This window comes from Fulmarus glacialis, unplaced genomic scaffold (genome assembly GCF_000690835.1).
Source record: "Fulmarus glacialis isolate BGI_N327 unplaced genomic scaffold, ASM69083v1 scaffold22804, whole genome shotgun sequence".
Lineage (NCBI taxonomy): Eukaryota > Metazoa > Chordata > Aves > Procellariiformes > Procellariidae > Fulmarus > Fulmarus glacialis.
In genome coordinates, this window is record NW_009207730.1 from 32,895 (window position 1) to 52,894 (window position 20,000).

A 20,000-nucleotide genomic window follows, 5' to 3' on the forward strand; every position below is an offset into this window, starting at 1 on the left:
CACCCACTCAATTCTATAGGTGTCTTGTACACACCCTTTGAATTAATATGTAGTCTTTGTTCTTCAGTAAGGACTAACAGATACCCTGGCTAACTAGAATGGCTCAGGTCAGATTTAAACGAATCCCTCCAATGGTTGGAAACTTAATTAGGTTGCAGTTACAAGTCCTTTAATATATTTTTTAAAAATCTTTATGATTCATGGTTGATTAGAAGCTAATATGGAGCCAGTCTACTTTCTTCTTTGCTTCCTTTTTAAAAAAAAATCTAGACAATAAAAATAGTTTCTGTTTATTCTTCTGCTAACATTTCTCTTTAAAGAGTGGCACTGCTTTAATAAAGATATAGGAAATGAAATTTCAGCTATGTTACACTCAATCAGATTACTTTGAACAAATGAAAAGTAATACTGCCTCCTTTAATACCATTAGAAGAATTGATCTTGCAGAATTCTTTTCAGATCACAGTGCACTGACGATTAGAGGCCTGATGCCGTTTACCCTTTGGTGACACCCGTGTGCTGTGTCGCTGTCTCAGTGGTGAGTTGTGGACACAGGAGGTGGAGGGCTAACGTGCTGCGATGCTCCGGGAGCCTTCCTGTTTTCCTCGCTGCTGCCAGCATAGGTGAGGCTAGAGCCCAGGGCAGGGAGCGCAGCCAGGGCTGGGGGAGAGCAAGGGGACTGTGTACATCTGTGACTCATGCCTAGGGATGCTCTCCACAGTACTGTTTATGGACTGGGACACAGCCTTGACTCTCCTGCACCTCTCCAAGATCCAGGAGATTATGCAGGATTATTCAGTTATGCAGGATCAAGTTCTAATTACAGTATCTTTAAATGATGGTTGTCTTAAAGAGTTCACATCTGCTATAATGGAGTGAAAACATGTAGGCTGCATTTTTTCTGCTGCCTTCTAGATGGCTGACCCTGGCCCAGTGCAAGGAAGCCTAGCTAGCCAGCTCTGGAAGGACCGCGTGGCTGTCCGGTAGTGGTGGCACAACAGGTTTTTGCTGCCTACCTCTATGCGGTATTGCCAAAGAATCCCTTCTTCGTGCCGATTCACAGTCGCTGTCACACTGGGGCTCCTCGGGCACCAAGCATGAAGCAGAACAGGCCTCCGACAGCTCTGCAGTGGGACATGCCATTGCCCCAAGATCAGGCTAACATTGAGTTGTGCTCTTGATTTCCTAAGCTACTGCTGTTCACTCCTCAGCAGCTCAAGTCCTGGGCTGTAGAGCACTAAATGAGTGCTTGAAGGGATTAGGCGTTTTTTATCTACGTTTATGAACAATGCATTTCATTCATGTCATCATTTACTGCATATATTGGGAAAGTTATTGGGCTCTTCGGGCGATTTCTGTTCCAGGAAGTGTGTGTGGCATGTTTTTGTCTTACATAACCTTCCATTTATCTCCCAGAGCCTGCTTTCTGGATCACCACTTTTTTTTTTCAGTTTTGCACATATTCTTGTGTCTGAAACAATGAGAAAAAATGCACATTAAAACATCTGTTCTAATCCGCTTATCAGAGAGGGACAATTACACATAGCACTTTACCAATTAATTAGTAACCTTATTCATCGTATAAACTCAAATCATGCTAAGGCAGCTTCTTTTCCTTGGCATGATTTGCACCATTTTTATCATCTTATGTGACTGACGCTGCTGAAATAAATTTCTCAACATGGCTTAGAAAGACAAAGGCAAATTATCTCTTTCCCCAAGTGAGCGTTAATGAGCAGGAGGCTGGTGTGCATCATCTCTACCACTTCTTGCAGAGTCCCTTGTTGCAGGCTGGAAAAAAAGAAATCTTAATTATTAAATGCCACTAGAAAGTCATTTGTCCTGGTTTGTGGGTAGCCAGAGCACTCTCCTAGCACAGGGCCGTTGGTCTCTGTTGGCCACATCAGGAGCAAGGTCAGTGCAGTGCTGCAGCTGGTGGGCTGGCTGGGCTAACCACCATGTGAGAGAAGTTCACAGTGTTTAATAACAGCAGCAAATATTCCTGGCAACTTCAAATCATCTGCAGGCTGGAAGCAAAGGGACACAGATGCCACTGATAGCCAGTCTGTCATTACAGACATAACGCACAGCCCTCAACTAGTGTAAAGCAGCGTATCTCCATTTACTTCATTAGATCAGCATCATTTTATACCAGTGAAGGGTTTGTCCCAGGCATCAAAACCTCTTCTGGCGTATCTCTATTGATTTCTTTGGCATCACCCCAGCAGAGAATTTTGCTCCAAAGCATTGCAGAAATAGAGAAAGCTGACAAGATGAGAAGAGGGGCTAACAACTGAAGCCATGAGGTGTGAGCCATAGAGAAAAGACAGACAGTGTGTTGCTTTGGGGTAAGCAAGCTAATTCTCAAGATGAAAGATTTTTTTTTTTTTTAATCTACTTATTTAATAGAATGTAAATAAAGTCTTGTCTTACATAGCTAAGCTTATCGTAGCATTAGACTCTCCAAGTAGGGCCAGGAGTCACAGGAGTCACACTGCTGTAAACCCAAAACAATTCAACTTTAGTGAAGGAAATATCCATTACATTAAAAAAAAATTGTTTCTTCCTAGCTCAGTGTTAGGACTTCCAGTCAAAACAGACTTCTTATTACTAACATTTGCTTTAAAAGACAGTATCAGTAATGAGAAATGGGACTAAGGGACTATGTCAGTGACATGCAGCTCTTGCTCTTGTTTAGAAGTAAAGTTCAGCCACTTTACAGCCACTGGAAGGATGTTGGGAGATCTTCTCATAAAGCTGTAAATACTTTCAGTAAAACTGAACTGAAAGAAGGAAGAAGAGTATGATGCTTCCGTATGAAGTTGTGGAAGTTTGGTGGTTTTTCATTACTTTTTTGTACTTCAGAGCAGCAGCATTTTGGGGGTATGGTTTAGGATCAGCTCCAACCCTCAGTCAAATTAATGTGAGCTGGATCGGTTCCTCCACAACATGCAGTTGTAGTCGAGTTCTATGTGGAAACAAGCAAATGTATTGCCTACGCGCATCATGTGTCCCAGGCAGCTACGGAGGGACCTTCACATTTCTTATTTTGCAAAATGCAGCTGTTCAACCAGCATTTTTTAAAAGTCTTTAAAATGTGAAACGAGTATAACCGATACAGAAGTGTCTGGCTGGCTTGTGAATAGCTTGAAACTACTTTTCTCTGAGATGGAAACGATACTGTTCAGTGCAGCGCGGGCTGATACAGATGATGACAGCAATGCTTCAAGGATCAACATCTGTTACCCAAACAGTCAGCATGGCCAGAAAGGAGGGAACATCTCTCAAGGAGATACAGTGTGGGTGTTTATAGCGTGAATCCCCCCTATGCTGTGGGAAGTGAATCTGTGACAAACTATCAGTATGGAAGATGTGTGCGGGACAGTTAGACATGAACATGTGCAGGCATTTAACAAACTATAAATGGTATCCTAGATGTCCCTGGTTGTATTTTACTGCAGCAGCATTCTGCATTTAGAAAATAGGAGAAACTGGTCTGGTAAAGTCTAGTCCAGTGGCCTAAAAACAAGACTTGAATTAGGAATCCTAATTTTCTATGCTTGCCTTTTTTCCCCAAAATCTCTGTAGTATTGGTCTGACAATTCAGAACTTTCCAGCCTGTGTGCCAAGATTGAGACATCTTAAAAATCCTTATAGAAACAAGAAGTACTAAAAGCTTTGCTTGGGATTGTTGTGGGAAATGCACAGGAACTTGGAATAAGACATTTTGTTGAAGACTTCCTATATTGAATAAATGTATTAGGTGTTCTCATATATGTGTAATACATACATCCTAGATGGCACGCCAGCATTCAGAAGAAAATCACTCTAATAGTTACATCACTGCAAAACCTAGATGTAGAGAAAAGTCTGGAAACTCTTAGCAAATTCTTCTTGGTCTTTTTATGAAAGTATGTGAAAAAACAGATAGCTGTTGGTCATGCATAAGAATGAGGAAAATTCTAGTGTAGTCTAAAAAATCGACGATTTTTTACGGAAAAGAAACAGAAGCATATGAATTCAGCTATATTAAGTGCTTTTTCATAAACATCTCCAATCAAATAAAATATTTTGACAGTCTTGAAGACAACATACTTTTATTAAATTGATCGAAAGGTGCCATTGGCTTCGCATTACACTGCGTAAGACATCCCTCATAGACAGGATGCAGCCAACTTAAAGCTCTCAGTAGGGACTGTGCTCTGGCCTTAACTGATTACATAAAACATTTTAAGTCAACTTAATGAAACAAAATATTTCATTGTGGATGAAATTAACTCAAAATACTTTATTTGAATAGACAATAGAAATGTGTTGCTTTGGAGGGGAGTTTGACATTTTCTTGCAGGTAGTAATGCCAACTTTAATGAGAATTTGTTTTTGTCAGTTTATCCTGGGGAAGAATTTCTAAGAGCTCTGCTCTGTTTTCCATAGAAGAGCTAATTAGGATTGCACTTCTCAAGTCCTGCTGGGGGAAGATCTGTGGTACAACTTTCTGCATCACCAGAGGAGCACCAGACCCTCCAAATAAGTTATAATAGGTTGCAGTACCCCTACCTGACTGCAAGACAGGATCAGGCCATGGGCCTCTGCAGGCTTGGACTTGGGGCAGTGCCTTTAGGTTATTTAGTTTTGCCAGCAGTGGAGGGGTGAAGAGCACCGCAGATGCTCAGCTGCTGTTCAGCAAAGGCAGCTGGAGCTGATGTGTCTGAATAAAGAAGATTTCTTTCAAGCCCATTGGGCCCAGGGTGATTACTGAACACTACAATCAGGGTCTTTTACTTTTTTTTTTCTTTTTTTTAAGTTTGATTGCCCTCGCATGAGACTGGAAGGCAGAGAAAGGGCTGTGGCAGTACAGATTCCTATGATCTCCCCTTGCCATGTAATCAGAAGAGCTCTGCAATTGAATATTTCACAATAATCACTGCATTTTCAATGGGGATGATATAAAAGCAAATATCAAGGCCTCTGGCTGACAAAAGCAGAATACAGAGGGAAAATATGAAAATAGCAACTTACTTCAGCAATAAAGAGAGTATATTTTATACTGCAGTTTTTCTTTTTGTTAAATCATGACTTTCTAGTAAATGACATCCCAGAAGATATTTATCAAAGCAGGAGAGCACTAGAAAGGAGCACCCTGCATTCACTTTAATATTTCTCCTTTTCTTCTGACATTTTCTTGCCTAGAGATCTAATTCCATTAAATATGTACATTTTTGACTGGAAAACTTCTTCATGTATCTTTCAGATGTATCTTAAAAGTACATAAGGTCTGTAGGGCAGGTTTTTTTAAGTGCAAATGAGGCGCACAGTAGAATATTGTCTGTGAGGCTTTTCAAATTATTTATATTCCTGCAGTGCTTTACCTTTCTCTTTCTGTGATAATGATAAGGAAGAAGTGAGACTCCAATGCACCTTCTGTGGAACACTGTCAAACAACATTAGTCATGTTTAATATCTGACGTGCAGGAACTTACTTTGGTTGATCTCCATTTTTATTGGATTTATTAGATGTTATCATGTCTGTAACTTTCTCTGATCCCATAGAGCATCGAAGTGTTAAAACCCGTTAGGCCCATGATTGGTCATTCTTAGAGCTCCCTTACACACTCTTGTGAATGGATATAAATTAACATTCCCTCATTAAGCCTACTTTGCAGTACGTGTGATTCTGCTGTAGGAATAATGACAGCTAAATGCTCTGTTGGCCCCCAGCCATGCCCACTTGTGCCGTTCTCCTCCAGCCTTCTTCTGAAGCTGTGTAGAGCTGGGCCATGACAGCTTGGAAAGACATACTCTCCAGGTCACTTGGGCGCTGTAGAGAGTGGTATAGGGACTGGCTGGGTGGCTGTTTTCCCCACACCACCTTTGAAACAATGGCCTTATGTTGTGTTAGAGGCCACTGTGCTGTAAGAGTTGCTGCTTCAGATTTGGTATAAAGCAAAGGTCCTGGCCATTTGCAGTCATTAAAGATTTCATTGCTTTCTCATAAGAATTTGAGTTAAGGCTGTTAATCCTGGTGTCCCAGCCAAATTGCTACTTAAGTAATTATAATCTGCCTAAATGTCTGCCTGTACTGCTGCTAGTGTCACCCTCCTCCCATTATCTCTGAGCATCTCAAGCCTTATTTCAGATCCCACATTTGAATAACTTATCTTCACCATTGTGCAGTGGTCTTAGCTGTGCTTTACCAAGAAATATACAGAGCTATGCTGACACAAAGATTGGGAGGGTAAGACTTTGCTTTCTCTGGTTGTATTGAGAAGACATTCAGTGAATTAAACTTCTGCAGAGGAGGGAGAGTCTGCAGCAGGAGTAAGGAGTGGCAGAGTGATCTCTTAAGTCTCTGTGGCAGGAATCTGAGAGCTGAGTAAGTCTTTCCAAAGCTTTTGCTGGTCCAAATGTTTATACCTTCCAAAGTGTTACCTAGCTATAATACCTCCAAAAAATTGTGTGGTCAAGGGCTATATGAAATATAAGGCTATCTTCAGTCCACAAACACTGGGCTACTCATTCCTATCCTAATAAAAATGGTAAATTGTTCAACAGAGCCTCTTTTTCTCCTGCCCTGGCTGTGGCTACTTGCGTGTTTTTGTATCTCCTCAGCTCTCCTCTCAAAACCTCCTAGTTCTTCTGTGCTGTTGCAGACTTCGTCTTGCTGCCCCTTTCATTGGTTACTTCATTAAACTGTCATTTTCTCTTTTCTCTCTTGGACTCTTCCTTAAAGCCACACTTGTAAATAATCTCTTTTTGTGTTTAATGCCTCCCACATCTGGCATTGTGGGTCTTGCGTAGTCCAGCACTGTGGCAATGTGTCACAGGTTTGAGGCGTGGTGTGGAGGCCTGTGAAGGTATCCCCTACACAAAGCAAGTGCTCACACTTACCTTCTTTTGAAGGATAGAGTCTATTTCCCCTCATCTGTTGGCCAGCTTTACTGAGAAGAAAGAAATGGCTGTGGCAAGTTATCTTGCCTATCCCACTTAAATATCTGTTCTCCTTCAGATGATGAGCAGCTCTCCCACATGTGAGCAGCAGCTATTAAGCTGAGCAAGGTCCATGGAAAATGTCTTTCTCCCGAGTGTCTCTTATTCTTGTACAGAAGTGCAAGTGCCTGTGAGGATGGTTGCACTAAGTGCATATATATACAGGTTGAACAAAATACAGCAAAAATCAGGACTGTACCTAGTCCCAGAGACTTGAAGTATTTCTCTCAGAGCTGATACTTAGCCTTTTCCAGGAATTTAGTTTACTGTTTGCTTACAAGTTGCAGAATATAAATAAGCCTCATTTATGGTCACCGCTAAGAAAGTCTAAACCCCAAATAATTGACACCAGTGTATTAAGACCTGGCACACTCCCAATGAAAAACAGTACCTGTATACAAATTCTGTAGCTTTGTGGTTGCTTTTGGAGTTCAGCTCCATGTTAGACTTGGAGCTTGAAAGCCTGGGCATAATTTTGGTCTCCACCTTCCCCAACAAAACTCCTTTTGTTTCTCATCCTTGCACATGTTGTTTTGCTGTTGAACTTCATTCAGTGTGTAATCTGCTATGATAATATTGCCTTCACCTTAAGTTCCTGAAGTGTTTTTGGGCTGATGAGTCCTCTCAGCTTCCTTCGTCTTCTCCTTCACTTTTTTTCCTTTTCATCTTCCTTTCTTCATTTTCCTTTTTTGCTGTTCCTTTTTTCCTTTTCCTTCTCCTTCTCCTTTTCCTTTTCCAATGGGTGGCTAATTGGTCCCACATCTGGAAGGAAATACCCACTTCTGCTCAGATTCCTTCTGGTTCCCTGGCTGAAGGAGGATACTGCCATTCATCACTGAAGTCAGACACTGTGAATAGGATGCCTCTTTGTCCCTCACTGCCAGCTCAACCCCCTTTAGAAGACTGTAGGCTTATCTTATGTAAATATGGTCCTCTCCAGTGTTGTCAGCCAGTTTCTAATATAGTAAAACCCTCAGCCGTGTAGCCCACTGAAATCCCAAGCCTTCTTTCTTATAAGCCTGTTTTTCCTGAAGTTCAGGAAAAGCCTTTCTTTAATTGTTGGTTTATTGTATGGGATTATTTCCTCGTCCCGAGTCTTAACTTGACTTTCAGGTGGCACTAAGGTCTGCTGTTGTAATTGCACATGGCTTTTGACAGGGGTTAATTCAAAGAATAAATCATCTAACTTTGGTTGTTGCAAGTTTTGAAAAATCATATTGCAGATGTTGAATTACATCTGAATCTTTTACCTGCTCAAGGAGTTCTTGTGCCTGCTGACTTCTGCAAAGTGTTGTCTGATAGCATCTCCCATCAGCTCGATATATTCCCAAAAGTACTTGAACTGTGGCAGTTTTAGTTGCACTGCAATCAGTGTCAGGGAAAAAAAAAAAAGTACCTTTCAGTTTAACACTGAGACTGCAGGAACTTCCCCTCCATGTTTCCTTCCTTTGGGCTGCCTGGCTGCTGCTCTCCACATACACACTCCATCCCCAGATGTTTTGATAACATCTCTGCTGATAAGTACTAGCAATGCATCAACAAATAAAAGTGCAAAATAAATAATCACTGTCAGCAGAAATATATAGTCGAGACAGCACGTTTTGAAATATGCAGAGGTGAGAGTCTGTGATCCCTTGAAGAGCCAGGACCCACGTACACACTGCCATATGGCTGCAGGCACCTATGGGATCCAATAAGACGACTGTCAGCAGTTTTTCATTTGCACTCACATAGTGGGATGCAAGGTGCATGCATCTCTTCATGTCTTCCGTGTAGAACATCTAAAGACAATGGCTGAGGCATTAGCAGGATAAATACACGGCCAAGCCCCAAAGAGAGAAGACAGGTTGGTGCTAGCAGAAAAAATTAAATTATATTTTATGCTTAACAGCCTACCACAGGAAACTGGTTGAGAGGGGGAATGATGCTAAGAACGAGAAGCAGTTCCTTCTTTTCTCATAAGGTTTTCCTTGCCTGAATCTCATCAAGCCAAAAAGAGCTTCTCTAAGGCTTCTTGTCCCCACTAGATAATTGTTTTATCCTTGTTTTCTTTTGTTCCTACTTTCGCCATTGATAGCAGCCTGAGGGAAGAGGGGTGGGGAAATATGTTGCTTCTGCAAAAATCATTGTAGGAAGAATAGCCAGAACATAAATGATACTGTTTTGGCTTCAAAAGGGTAAGCAGGTGTCTTAGGAGTCCCAGAAGAGCGATGTGCAAGCTTGTACAAACAACCTCCGAATCACGCCTGTTTGTTATTCACACAAACAGAGTTGAAACCGTCTGAATTCCTCAGTTCCCAGAATTCAGATGGTGCACAATGGCCCATAATGAACAGCACCTGTGCTTACCTCAATTACTACACAGAGCCGAACAACAGCAAGAAGGGCTTTCAAGATTATTTTTTCAATAATAGATTTAGTTATGTCTTTCATAATTGGATTCAAAAGCTCAAAATTTCATTTTGCAACTTGTTCATGAAATTTGTATGAAAAAGTCTGGCGTTTATTCAAAAGAAATACTCTATGAACAAGAAATTGCAAAACAGCCAACTGCTGGTAACTAAGCAGCCAAATTACAGTCCAAGCACTTGGCAAATACACCGTCTTTTTTATTATTTCAGTAATTGAATTTCTGTTAAAGCGTGGAGCATAATTTAACATCAGGAATTTATTTATAATACAATAGTGTTTCAGTAATAAATGCATTATTATTGTCACTTTTAATGGAGTCTTATGTATTCCCTCAGAGACTATGTGGCAGACTGAGACAACCACTGCATCAGTGTTGTTTGTAGACAATTGAATTAATTGGAGACAGGGTCATTAACTCGACCTGAATACCTCTGATTGCTTCTGTAAATAAGGTTAGAGAGCAAATGGCTAATCTTTGTTGTCATTACAGATTCTTTTTACATTTTCACACTGCCTTGTATATTAAGATCATTTTGCTAAGCAGCTTTTCAGGCTGTTGTCGTGTTTACAGTATTGTCTTGCATGGCATACAACCGTAATTGTATCAGACTTACATTTCACTTCCCATATCTATATAAAACATGATACTAGAGAGAGACCTATTCTGAATTGCAGCACATAAAAACCATTGGACCAACAAATTAATAAACCAAAATGAATAAGCTGTAGCATTAAAAAATAATCAAATCACAAAACAAAAGTTGATTTTGTTTGCTTTTGTTTGAAAATTCCAACCTGCGAGACTTGCCAGGGATAATATAGTGAGTCCATTACTCAGTTGGGAACATGACCCGCAAGGCCAGCTCTGTGTGTACCAGCCTGTGAGTTAAATGTTATCCGGTCTTTTGGCATGGATTTTCTTGGAAAACGAGCAGCAGGCTGTCATTTAAGCACAGATAGAACACAGACATTTTTCAAGGAGAGATCCAAAAAAAGGTTGTGAGCATGCTGTTCCATTTCTCAACAAACTTAATAAAGAATGTAGCCTGAGAGGCCTAGGAAGGCATGCGTCAGGAACAAGAGACACCCTAGACTTGAGAATGAGGTCAGGTTCACATTGAACTCGGGGATATCAGCTTGTCATCACTCCCATATTCCACCATATACTTAAAAAAACACATTGCTTTCTCAGAAACGGTCTTGTAAGTGGAAGAAAACAGCTGGCAGTGTCTTATAATATGCCTGGTATTTGCATGTATTTCTTTCATTCTAAATTTATATTCAAGATGGGCTTGAACCCAAACCCCAGATATGCAGTGTGAGTTATTCAAACTCTGGAGCCAAGTGTGGGATCCTGAGTCCATCTGTAACCTAGACGATAAGTGATGTTTTATGAATTCACATTCAAAAATAACAGCCTCTCCACTTCAAAACTAGCAAGTACAGCTTTCAGCTTCAAAACTCTGCCCATGTTAAACTCCCATTGACAGTCTGTTGGTGCAGGAATCCAGCCTGACTTGAGCGTGGTGGGAGGAACATGCTGCCACACTATGTTTTCTCTCAGCAGCCTCTGCGCAACTCACTTATAAGAACATTTAGAGATGTTGTTTCAGTTAAAAAGTAAAGGAGGAAACAAAGCACTGAATAGATACTAAATTGTTCCAGGGTTTTGAGGGCATCATCTGAACTTACAGACTGGCCTTGTAGGTTTCGCTCTGCAAAAAACGAGAGAGAGGTCAGCCAAGCAGTGTTATTATTGAGCAGGATCCAGCTTAGTACTGATCTGAAATTCAGGGTGAGCCTTTTAGGTCTGGGCCGCAGCGTCTCTGTCTCTCCCTGCGCATTTGCAGGGGATGCAAGCACTGGTGGTGGTCACCTTGGAACCCTGCTGCAGAAGCAATCAGTCCTGCTCTGCCTCTTTGACCATTTGTGCTCCCTTCTACTGTAGGGGCTGGCTTTTGAGCTCTGTCCTTGGTTAATTTAGCTTTATTGTCCATGATATCCCAAATACTGCAGGCAAAATTGAGAGGGTAGGGGTTTTTTTAATTCTAATGCAGAAAATAAGTCAAAACTACTCTACTTCCCTGCTAGTAGAGTGACATCTCACTGCTGATTTTTGTCATTAAGCAAGAGAGCTTCAGGTCTCATGTAACAGGCAACTACCATGCCACACATTAGGAGATTGAGGCTGTCTGGGCAGATGTGTGAAGAACGCATTTGCACCTTACTAAAGGAATGATTACCAAGTTGAAAACAATAAAAAGTTCAAGGGAGGTCGAACTTTGCCTATTTACCTCTGTATCCATGAAGGGTTTGGGTCTTCCTGACCTTTGCTTGTTGGCAGACCTTCAACAAATCATTGCTCATACAATAACCCTTCATCAGTCTGAGGAAAAATGGATGGTGGTAATGTTGAAAAATCCATTTCTTGTAACTCAGGAACATAAGTGTCCAGAATGAAAGCTTCTTAGCTGGAAGGTTTTTAAGAAGAAATAATTTAACTAATCCTAAAGATCTAAATTGTTTTGTATATTATATTGAAAAAATAGACAAAACATCGCTTTCTTCAGCACCCCATTGACAAACCCCATTTTATACTCAGGATTGTGGTCACTCCACTTCTCTTTTCCTGAACCCCTCTTGGGGAATACAATGTTTGTCCACAGCCCTTTCCAGGTCAGATTTAAACTGCCTCTGCCAGGCATCCCAGTTTCTCTCAGCCTAGGTTAAGAAAGCAGGCAGTGTGACAGGGGATAAAGTACTGAAGTAACGCTTCAGGAAGGCATCCAGTGTCGCAATTGTTATTTCTGGCGATCCCAGTTAGTCTTTCCCGCTTAAATCAAAGCTGGCTCCAAACTTGTCCTCAGCATGCACACAGGCAGGGCAATATTCTATTTGCAGTGTTTTGACTTGACTCCCACAGAGCTCCATCCTGAAGGTGCTGAGCACCACCAGCTCCCTCTGGAAGACATGGCAACTCTGCCCACGAGATCCCCATTAGCAGAAGCTAATAGGATCTTTCTTTTATTTTGGTGTTGATGAAAAAGGCTGAAAGGCAAGATTTTCAGCCAGATAAGGTTAAAGAATTAAAGATTGTCTGTTGCCTTTTGCTGTCATTCAAAATAACAAGCATAGAAAATTCTGTTTAAAATAGCTGAGCCTTTTGACTTAAAGGGTTTTCATGTCGAAGATTTAAGATGTCAGGTTTAAACATGACACTGATAGTATTAGGCAAAGTATGAGAGCAGATACTTGTAGCAACTGTCATTTTTCCTGACTGTTTATTAATGGCCTTTTGTGATTTATAGTGAATGTTGTGAAGGATCTTCAGGTCCATTTATCACTCAAAGAAGCACCTTTTTTCCTTAATACCTACGTATGTCATAATTAAGGGTGGATACTGCTTAAAGATTTAGCTCTGTTCTTAACATAAGATCCTTCATGCTGATATTTAATCCTAAATAGATTTAATACCTTTTTTTTTAAATCTATAAAGCAGTGTATTATGTAACTGGTAAAAATCAACAGCATTAAAAGGAGCTCGCATTAGACAGAAATATAAAGAAGGTTTAGATTTTCACTCCAAATGGAGTTTTTCACCCCATTTTAAAATAATGGTAAGGAAGACACCTTTGTTTCAGCATTCAGCTTTATTACTATTTTACTAGACAGATTTCTCCTTATTCAAAAAACAAGTCATGTGTGCTGAAGTACATCTTTATATCCATGAAAGGCTCTGGTGGTGTGCCATAAATTCATCATGTGCCTTTAGGAATACTTCTTTAAAAACTATTTCAGAGTAATTGCCCATTATTAATAATGATGATTCCTTTTTACTATTATGGCAGTAGCAGTGAAACTAAGTGTCTTCTTGTGGTTTTCTTTAGTGTCTGTGTACTTCTGTGGCCCCTGTTATCCTACAACTTAAATCTGATGAACGTAAATATGCTTAGAGTCTCGCAATACTATCTGTATTAAAAACAGGGAAGAAGTGCCAGGAATTGAATTATTTTGCCCATTAAATCCCAGAGAGACACAGGAATCGAACCAGTTTTCTAGTGTCAGACCAGTGCTATAAGCACAGGGCTGTCTTTCTTTACAAAGGTGCAGTAGTCATCTCCATAGAGGTGGATTATTTGTGCCTTAATCATCTGAGTACATGCCTACGAGCCACGCCATGCCTCTAGCACCAATCCTGCTGTTTCATGCTTTGTACGGTGTATAATGCATGGAGATTGCTGCCAGTTTGTGAGCAGCTGAAGCTCATTTAGTAAAATATTACCCAATTTGTTCTGATTGTACTCAGTTTTTATCTCTGCCCTTTTCAGTATTGCTTGTTTTACTCGTCATGCTCCTGACAATAGCCACAGTTGGAGCAATCTTGGGCCTTTTCTAAATAGGGGTGGCTTCAGCAGACTGCAACAGGCTGTTTTCCCTTCTCTGGCTTGCAGAGACTCATGTTCCTGGTTCATCCTCTTTGCTCCGGTCTGGAAGTGGTTATACTGCTGATCTGCTCCCAAGGAATTCCCCTGGAGGGTAAATCCTCCGATGGTTTCCTGAGCTGACGTTGTGACACTTGTACATAGCGCACAGGTGTGAATGACGGCATGTGTGCTGTAAAGCTCTGGAAAATCAGGATATGCCTTTTGGCACCTTTTCAAGCTCAGAGGTGTTGTCTTATATGGGGAAAGAAAAAAAATCCTACTTTCTCATGTTTTCTGACTGCTTGGTTGCTCAGAATAGTAAAATTAGCTTTCCTCAGATAGCAGATGAGACTGGAAATGTTGAGGATTTGGAGGTGTCGTGTGGATCCATCTGCACCAGTGTGTTTTGGTCCCATAGCTCCCAGTTCTCTTCCCACTGGGCTCTGTAAGCTGGATTCTGTTTTCAGTGAGAACTGAAGTAGAACTGAGTTAGAATGAGCAAGGTAGTTCATTTACAACGTTATGTGTCCAAGTTTCTGCCATACATGAATGAGAAAAAAGCCAACACTTTGCTTTTAGAGGTTCACTTTGGATGTTTTTCATCGTGACCACACTTGGATTTTCTGCTGAAATAAGTAAAATCAAAGTGCAAATAAGTGACTCATTAAAAAACATTTTATGTTAGCTTAAAATTATAAACAGTAGAGGGGTGAATATGCACTTCTGAACTTTCACAGAAGATTCACAAAGTGTACTGAAAGATGCAGTATTCTACATTTCCTTTGTGGAAAATAAATAAGTTTCTATGTATCAATACTCATATCTAGCTTGATTCAGTGGGGCAATATTGATATAATAAAATGGTTCCATTTACATCAAATGAGGCCCTTTGGAGTCTCACAGTAAGAGAGAGCATTCTTGTTCTTCCAGATGCCAGACAAACAGTAGCACATCAGGGCATAGTACAAATAATGCTCTCTGACACTTGAATCCATTCACTAAAATATTGTACATCAAAAAGTCTACATACATTGCATTCCCTGAATAATATCATGCTCAAAATTGTTTCCAAACTCTGAGGTGAGCAGGGTGATGCATGCACAAATCATGGATACAATATTGCTTTTAATGTGCAAAATCTCCTTCTCTTCCATGTCAAGTGTGTATAAGAGTGCTGTGAAATTGGAAGGAGAGCGATTACCATGCCAATAGTTCAGAAAGTTTTTTATGTGCACCGTAAGGGATGTGCCATTAAAATTCCTCCTCTTCTGTTTGTTTTTTATAATTTCACGGGCCGTTTGATATGTTACACCTGTTCTTTAGCACAGGTGTGATAAAGAGTCAGAACTTACTGTAGCCCAGGAATAAAACCTGGAAAAGGGTCAGAATAGGACAGTAGAAACAGTACCATGGTTAAAGTCACATTGCAGATATATACACACAGTTCCACCTAGGATTTGTGGCTAATGTAATTCTTCATTGGAAGGCTTCGACCTTGTTACGGATTCTTGGCAGCTTTTCCCCGTTCTATTCATTACTAATGCAAGCTGTCAATCACTTTAGTTCTGCTTTGACATAGATTGTGGCTCATAGGAGTTAGCTCTGTCATTCTTTTTATTTCTTTCATCTTTACTATCCTTTTTTATGGTCTTTAAAGCTGGAAGTATAAAAGGGTTATATGTATATGAAAAAAATCTGTTTCAGTAACTCTATCAACCTTGTTATAAACAGTCTTTGATTAAAACAGTTACTTTTGAACACAGTAAAATGAGAACGTGGCTTTTTACATACAACATCTTGTAAACTACCCTCCCCCTCAAAATAAATCAGAACTCCTATTTGCATTACAGTGTTCAGGATTGATACAGGCAGATCAGCTGCCACATCCTGAATAACATATTAGAGAGGTTTTCCCTTTCCATGTGTTTTGACATGAGAGAGCCATTATAAGTGATATCTTACTATGTGTGCTAATGTTAGCTGAAGTAACAATTTCCACACCTTATTTCATTTCATTGACCTGGGTGCTGATGAATATTTTAAAAGGGTTTGATACAGGTTTTCAGTTCCTGTGTCAACCCAACCTTTGAAAGTTTAGATTTGGATCCTACCGGCCTGATGATAAATAATTTAATACTAACCAATGGAAAGGCAGTGAACAAATCATTCAGAGCAATCCTTTTCTTTAAAAAGCAATCTAATGGCAGTCATATATAAGTTTGAAGATATAGATATGAACAATTCATTATAAAAAAATGGCAGCTCCCTTTCAAATTAGAAGATAATATTACTTCCTGATAATGGTGTAAGAATAGAAGAGAAATAAAACTTTGTTATTGAACAGTTATGGTATTAAATTCTGACACTAAATATTAATCTGCTAGGTGCTGCTCTATTATTATCTGCTAGAATAATGAAGCAGCCTTTTTTGAACATTTACGCAGAATTCAGTGAGCCCAGTAACTCCTAGTAATGCCCCTCAGGTTCACAGTTTTTCTGTAGAAATAGACTCTGTTGGAGTGATTGGGCTAGCTTCTGAAAAGCTGAAGCTGGTTTGTTCCTCTATCTCTTCTCTCAGAATAAAGTGTAGTGAGTGGGAGAACAACAGTATCCCCCCAAGAGTGAGTGTTACTGTCTACGCTGGTAGATGCTGTAGTGTGGTTGTAGTGCACGAAAGTCTTACTCAGAGCTGGGTGCCCACTTTTCAGTGCCCTGTGCAATCAGAGTCTTTGTTCTGAGGAATTTGCATTTTAAATAGACAAGCCAGATTAAGGCTAGGCCTTAATCTTTTACTCAAAGACATATTTTCTTCTCAGACATAAAGCAAAATTCATCCAAGTCCCAATCCAGTGCCTCAACAGGAACATCAACCACTCTGTCAAGTCTGTAGTCACTTTTCCAGCATAGACCTTCCCCTTTCCGGATTTCATTGGTTGAATTTTCCCTAAAAATAGGCCTGTGCAGCAAAGCAACCTTTGTAGAGTGCTGCTTCTTGTGGACATACATTGCCAGCATTGATATACTGTTGACTCACAGGTCAGTTCCCATCTACAATTTCCCACTGCCCAGCAGCGCTCTGCCCTCTCAAAGTTTACATTTTGATTTCTGGGTAGAGCAATGGAACAAGTGGTCAATTCATCGTTACCCTAAAAAGGAAGGGTTGGAATGAATAAACCTATTGTTGGAGGGCACCGTCTATTTGCCAAATTCTCTTCACAGCAATTAACATGACTACATCTAATTGGTGAAAAGTTCAGGGAGATAGCTAAGGACTTGTTAGGAATTTTTGTTCCTTGATGAGTTTTACTGCAGCAGTCTGAATTATATGACTTTTTTTTTTACATATGTATTTACAGGGTAAAAAGTTTATTATTTTTGTTATTAGAGGTTAATGACTTTTAGTATTTCATATTATCTTTGTTGTAACTACCAGGTTTAATCTTGAAAATCATTTATTACAACAGTAGAGTAAATGATGTGTTGAAAATAATATAATAGTCTAGATGACAACAACAACAACACAAAGAGCGTAAGCCGCATGTTGGCCCTTCAGTTCTCTAGGCAGCATAATAATCCAAACACATAATAATGCCATGTACGCTTTAATCGGCTTTGAAAAAATAACCCATGAGTTAAAAAACAGACAAGCTGCAGGGAGACATTTAAATTTAGGCAGATCACCCATACCGGTGAACTGCAGTGAAAGAAAGATGATTCGTTTGTGATGAGCTTGATGCAGTTCCTTACCAGGAGCCATAAGCAGCCACACACCTGCAAGTCTCAGCTGCTCTATAGATAAGCTTGAGCGCAACAAGTGCTGAAAACCACTGGCAGGTACTGGTGATACTGGTGTTTGTCCCCTCCAAGATATTTCTCACCTCATACTTTGTGCCCACGCTGTGCACAATCATGCTGCCAAGGGACGGTGAAGTGCCCTGCGCTGCAAAAGCAGAAGAAGGGAGATAGGTGAAAGTGCTGCAGAGGAGCTTCTTTCCAAATTGCTTGCAGATGTGCAGGTCTCTTCTGTCTGCTTCCTTGTTTGAGAGCAGGGAGGAGACCAGCTTACCAGTCTGCAGGCAGCTAGAGACATCATCATGATGGCCTTTGCAAAAGGTGGAGGTCTGGTTCTCCTCCCACCTACAGTATGGGTGTCGCTCCAGTGTCTCTCATCTCCATGGCACAGGAGAAGCTACTTTGGAGAGGGGTAAGCAGACGCTGATCCGTCTGGCCTGAGTAATGGGGATCCTTGCTGCTGAGTCACGTGTGTATTTTTCCTCCCAGATAGCGCGGTCAGGGCTCTGGGTCAGGGCAGAGCATCTCTGACTGCCCTGCAGGATTCAGCTCAAGTGCTGAGCACAGGGCTTGGAAAATGGGGAGAACAAAATTAAAAGGGGGGCAAAACTGATGTTTCCATTAACTGCAGAGAGGCCTTGCACTTAGAGAATGTAACAGGCCTGCACTGAGTATGAGGATGATTGTAATACCTCTAATGTTTGCTTTGCGTGTTTGGATTGCAAGCTCTTTGGCCCAAGGACTGTGTCTCATCATGTATTTACACAGATCCCAGCGCAGCGGGTCACTGGTCTCGGTAGGGGCCTCCAATCTCAAGTGATAATAATGAACTGGCTTTCTTCTAAGTGTTATTTACCCAAACAATACTGTGTTCCATTGTGCAGCATTGTTTTTATTAATATTTTTTTCAGTTCAAATGAAATAAAAACATTGTCCACCCAAACACTGAGGAACAATATGAGTGCTCATCTCCTGCTGGGAAATAAAAATTCAAGAGTTTCAAATACCAGTGCTTCCTGCCCCCTTTAGTCACTTTGAGGACTTGTGTCTGATGATAAAATGCTTTAAATCCATTTTAAACCTTGTCCGGGCTGGCATTCCTTGTCTGGATCTTAGCAACACAACAAAGCTTGCTTTGAAAGTCTCTTAGAGAAGCAACCCCCAGTTCATGTAGTTGATACTTATGTGAAGAAGCCCAATTTATTTGTGTAACAGCCGCTTGAATGCACATTTGCAGAATCTATCCCAGCATCTTTTAAAACATGTGATTTAACTTTAAAGCTGAAAAAGTCTTCGGGAAGAGTGCAAACCAGCCTGTTCTTTTGAATTAAAAGATACATTTTATTTAAGGGGGGGGGCGGGGAAGGGGAAAAAAACGGAAGACAACCCAGAATCTCTCCACTAAACTCATTTTATTGGAAGCAAAGATTTTTTTTTGCATGCACTTGTATGTGAAAGGTCTGTATATTTTCTTCTGTTCTGCTGAACAGCATTATTAGAAGTTGATTGTGCATGTAGCTATGTGCAAGATCTCTCTATCTTTAGTATGCTGAGGTGCTAGGAAAGGCATTTTGGGTCTTATCTGATTGTTTTGCAAAGCATACAAACAGAGTTACAAACTACATGATGAAACATGAATGCTTCTACTTTAAAAATGTAGATCAGCAATGATGTCTTCAGCATGAAACCACCCAATGTAGCCAAGGCATAATTTTATTATCCCAGATGAAAGACAAATATGACCTCATTGTGTTTTGTATGAAAAACATTATTTTGAGTCTGTCTGGTTCCTGCAAGCTTGCCGAGCTGTGTTATTCAGTAATGTTTGGCATATGATAACTTCTTCTGAGGCTGGTGTGCAGAAAGAAAGAAAATAAGGCCAGGTTGGAGCTGCCATCTATTTCCATGGTTTTATTCTTGCCCTTTGAGTTCTTTGTCAGACAGTTCCAGTCTGCTACAGTACAACTCCAGTTGTTTTGTATAAGCGCATCCCAGCTACAGTGTCAATTCTTTTCCAGAGCGCTAAAAGACGTAGGTTGTGTTTAAAGGCTAGAAAGGTCTGGCCTTAGCTGCTGGGAGGCTGGCTTTTCCTTCTTTCATCTATTATAAGAGGTGATATTCTTTAAATCAGTTATCTTAATGAGAGCAAACTTGCCAGCACTGACAGCAGACCATTTTCTTAGGCAGATCTGCACAGATCTGAGAGCAGCCCCACACACATCCTTCTGTATGGGGGTTGCCGGGGCATAAACCACCCCAGGGAAGGAGCTTTGTCTGGTGCAGGTTTATATGCCCTGCTGCAAAGGTGCATTAATTCCCCGGGCCGCAGGGGACGTGGCTGATGCCCCACCGGCTCCCCCCCCGCCACGGGCCCCCCCCCCCCTC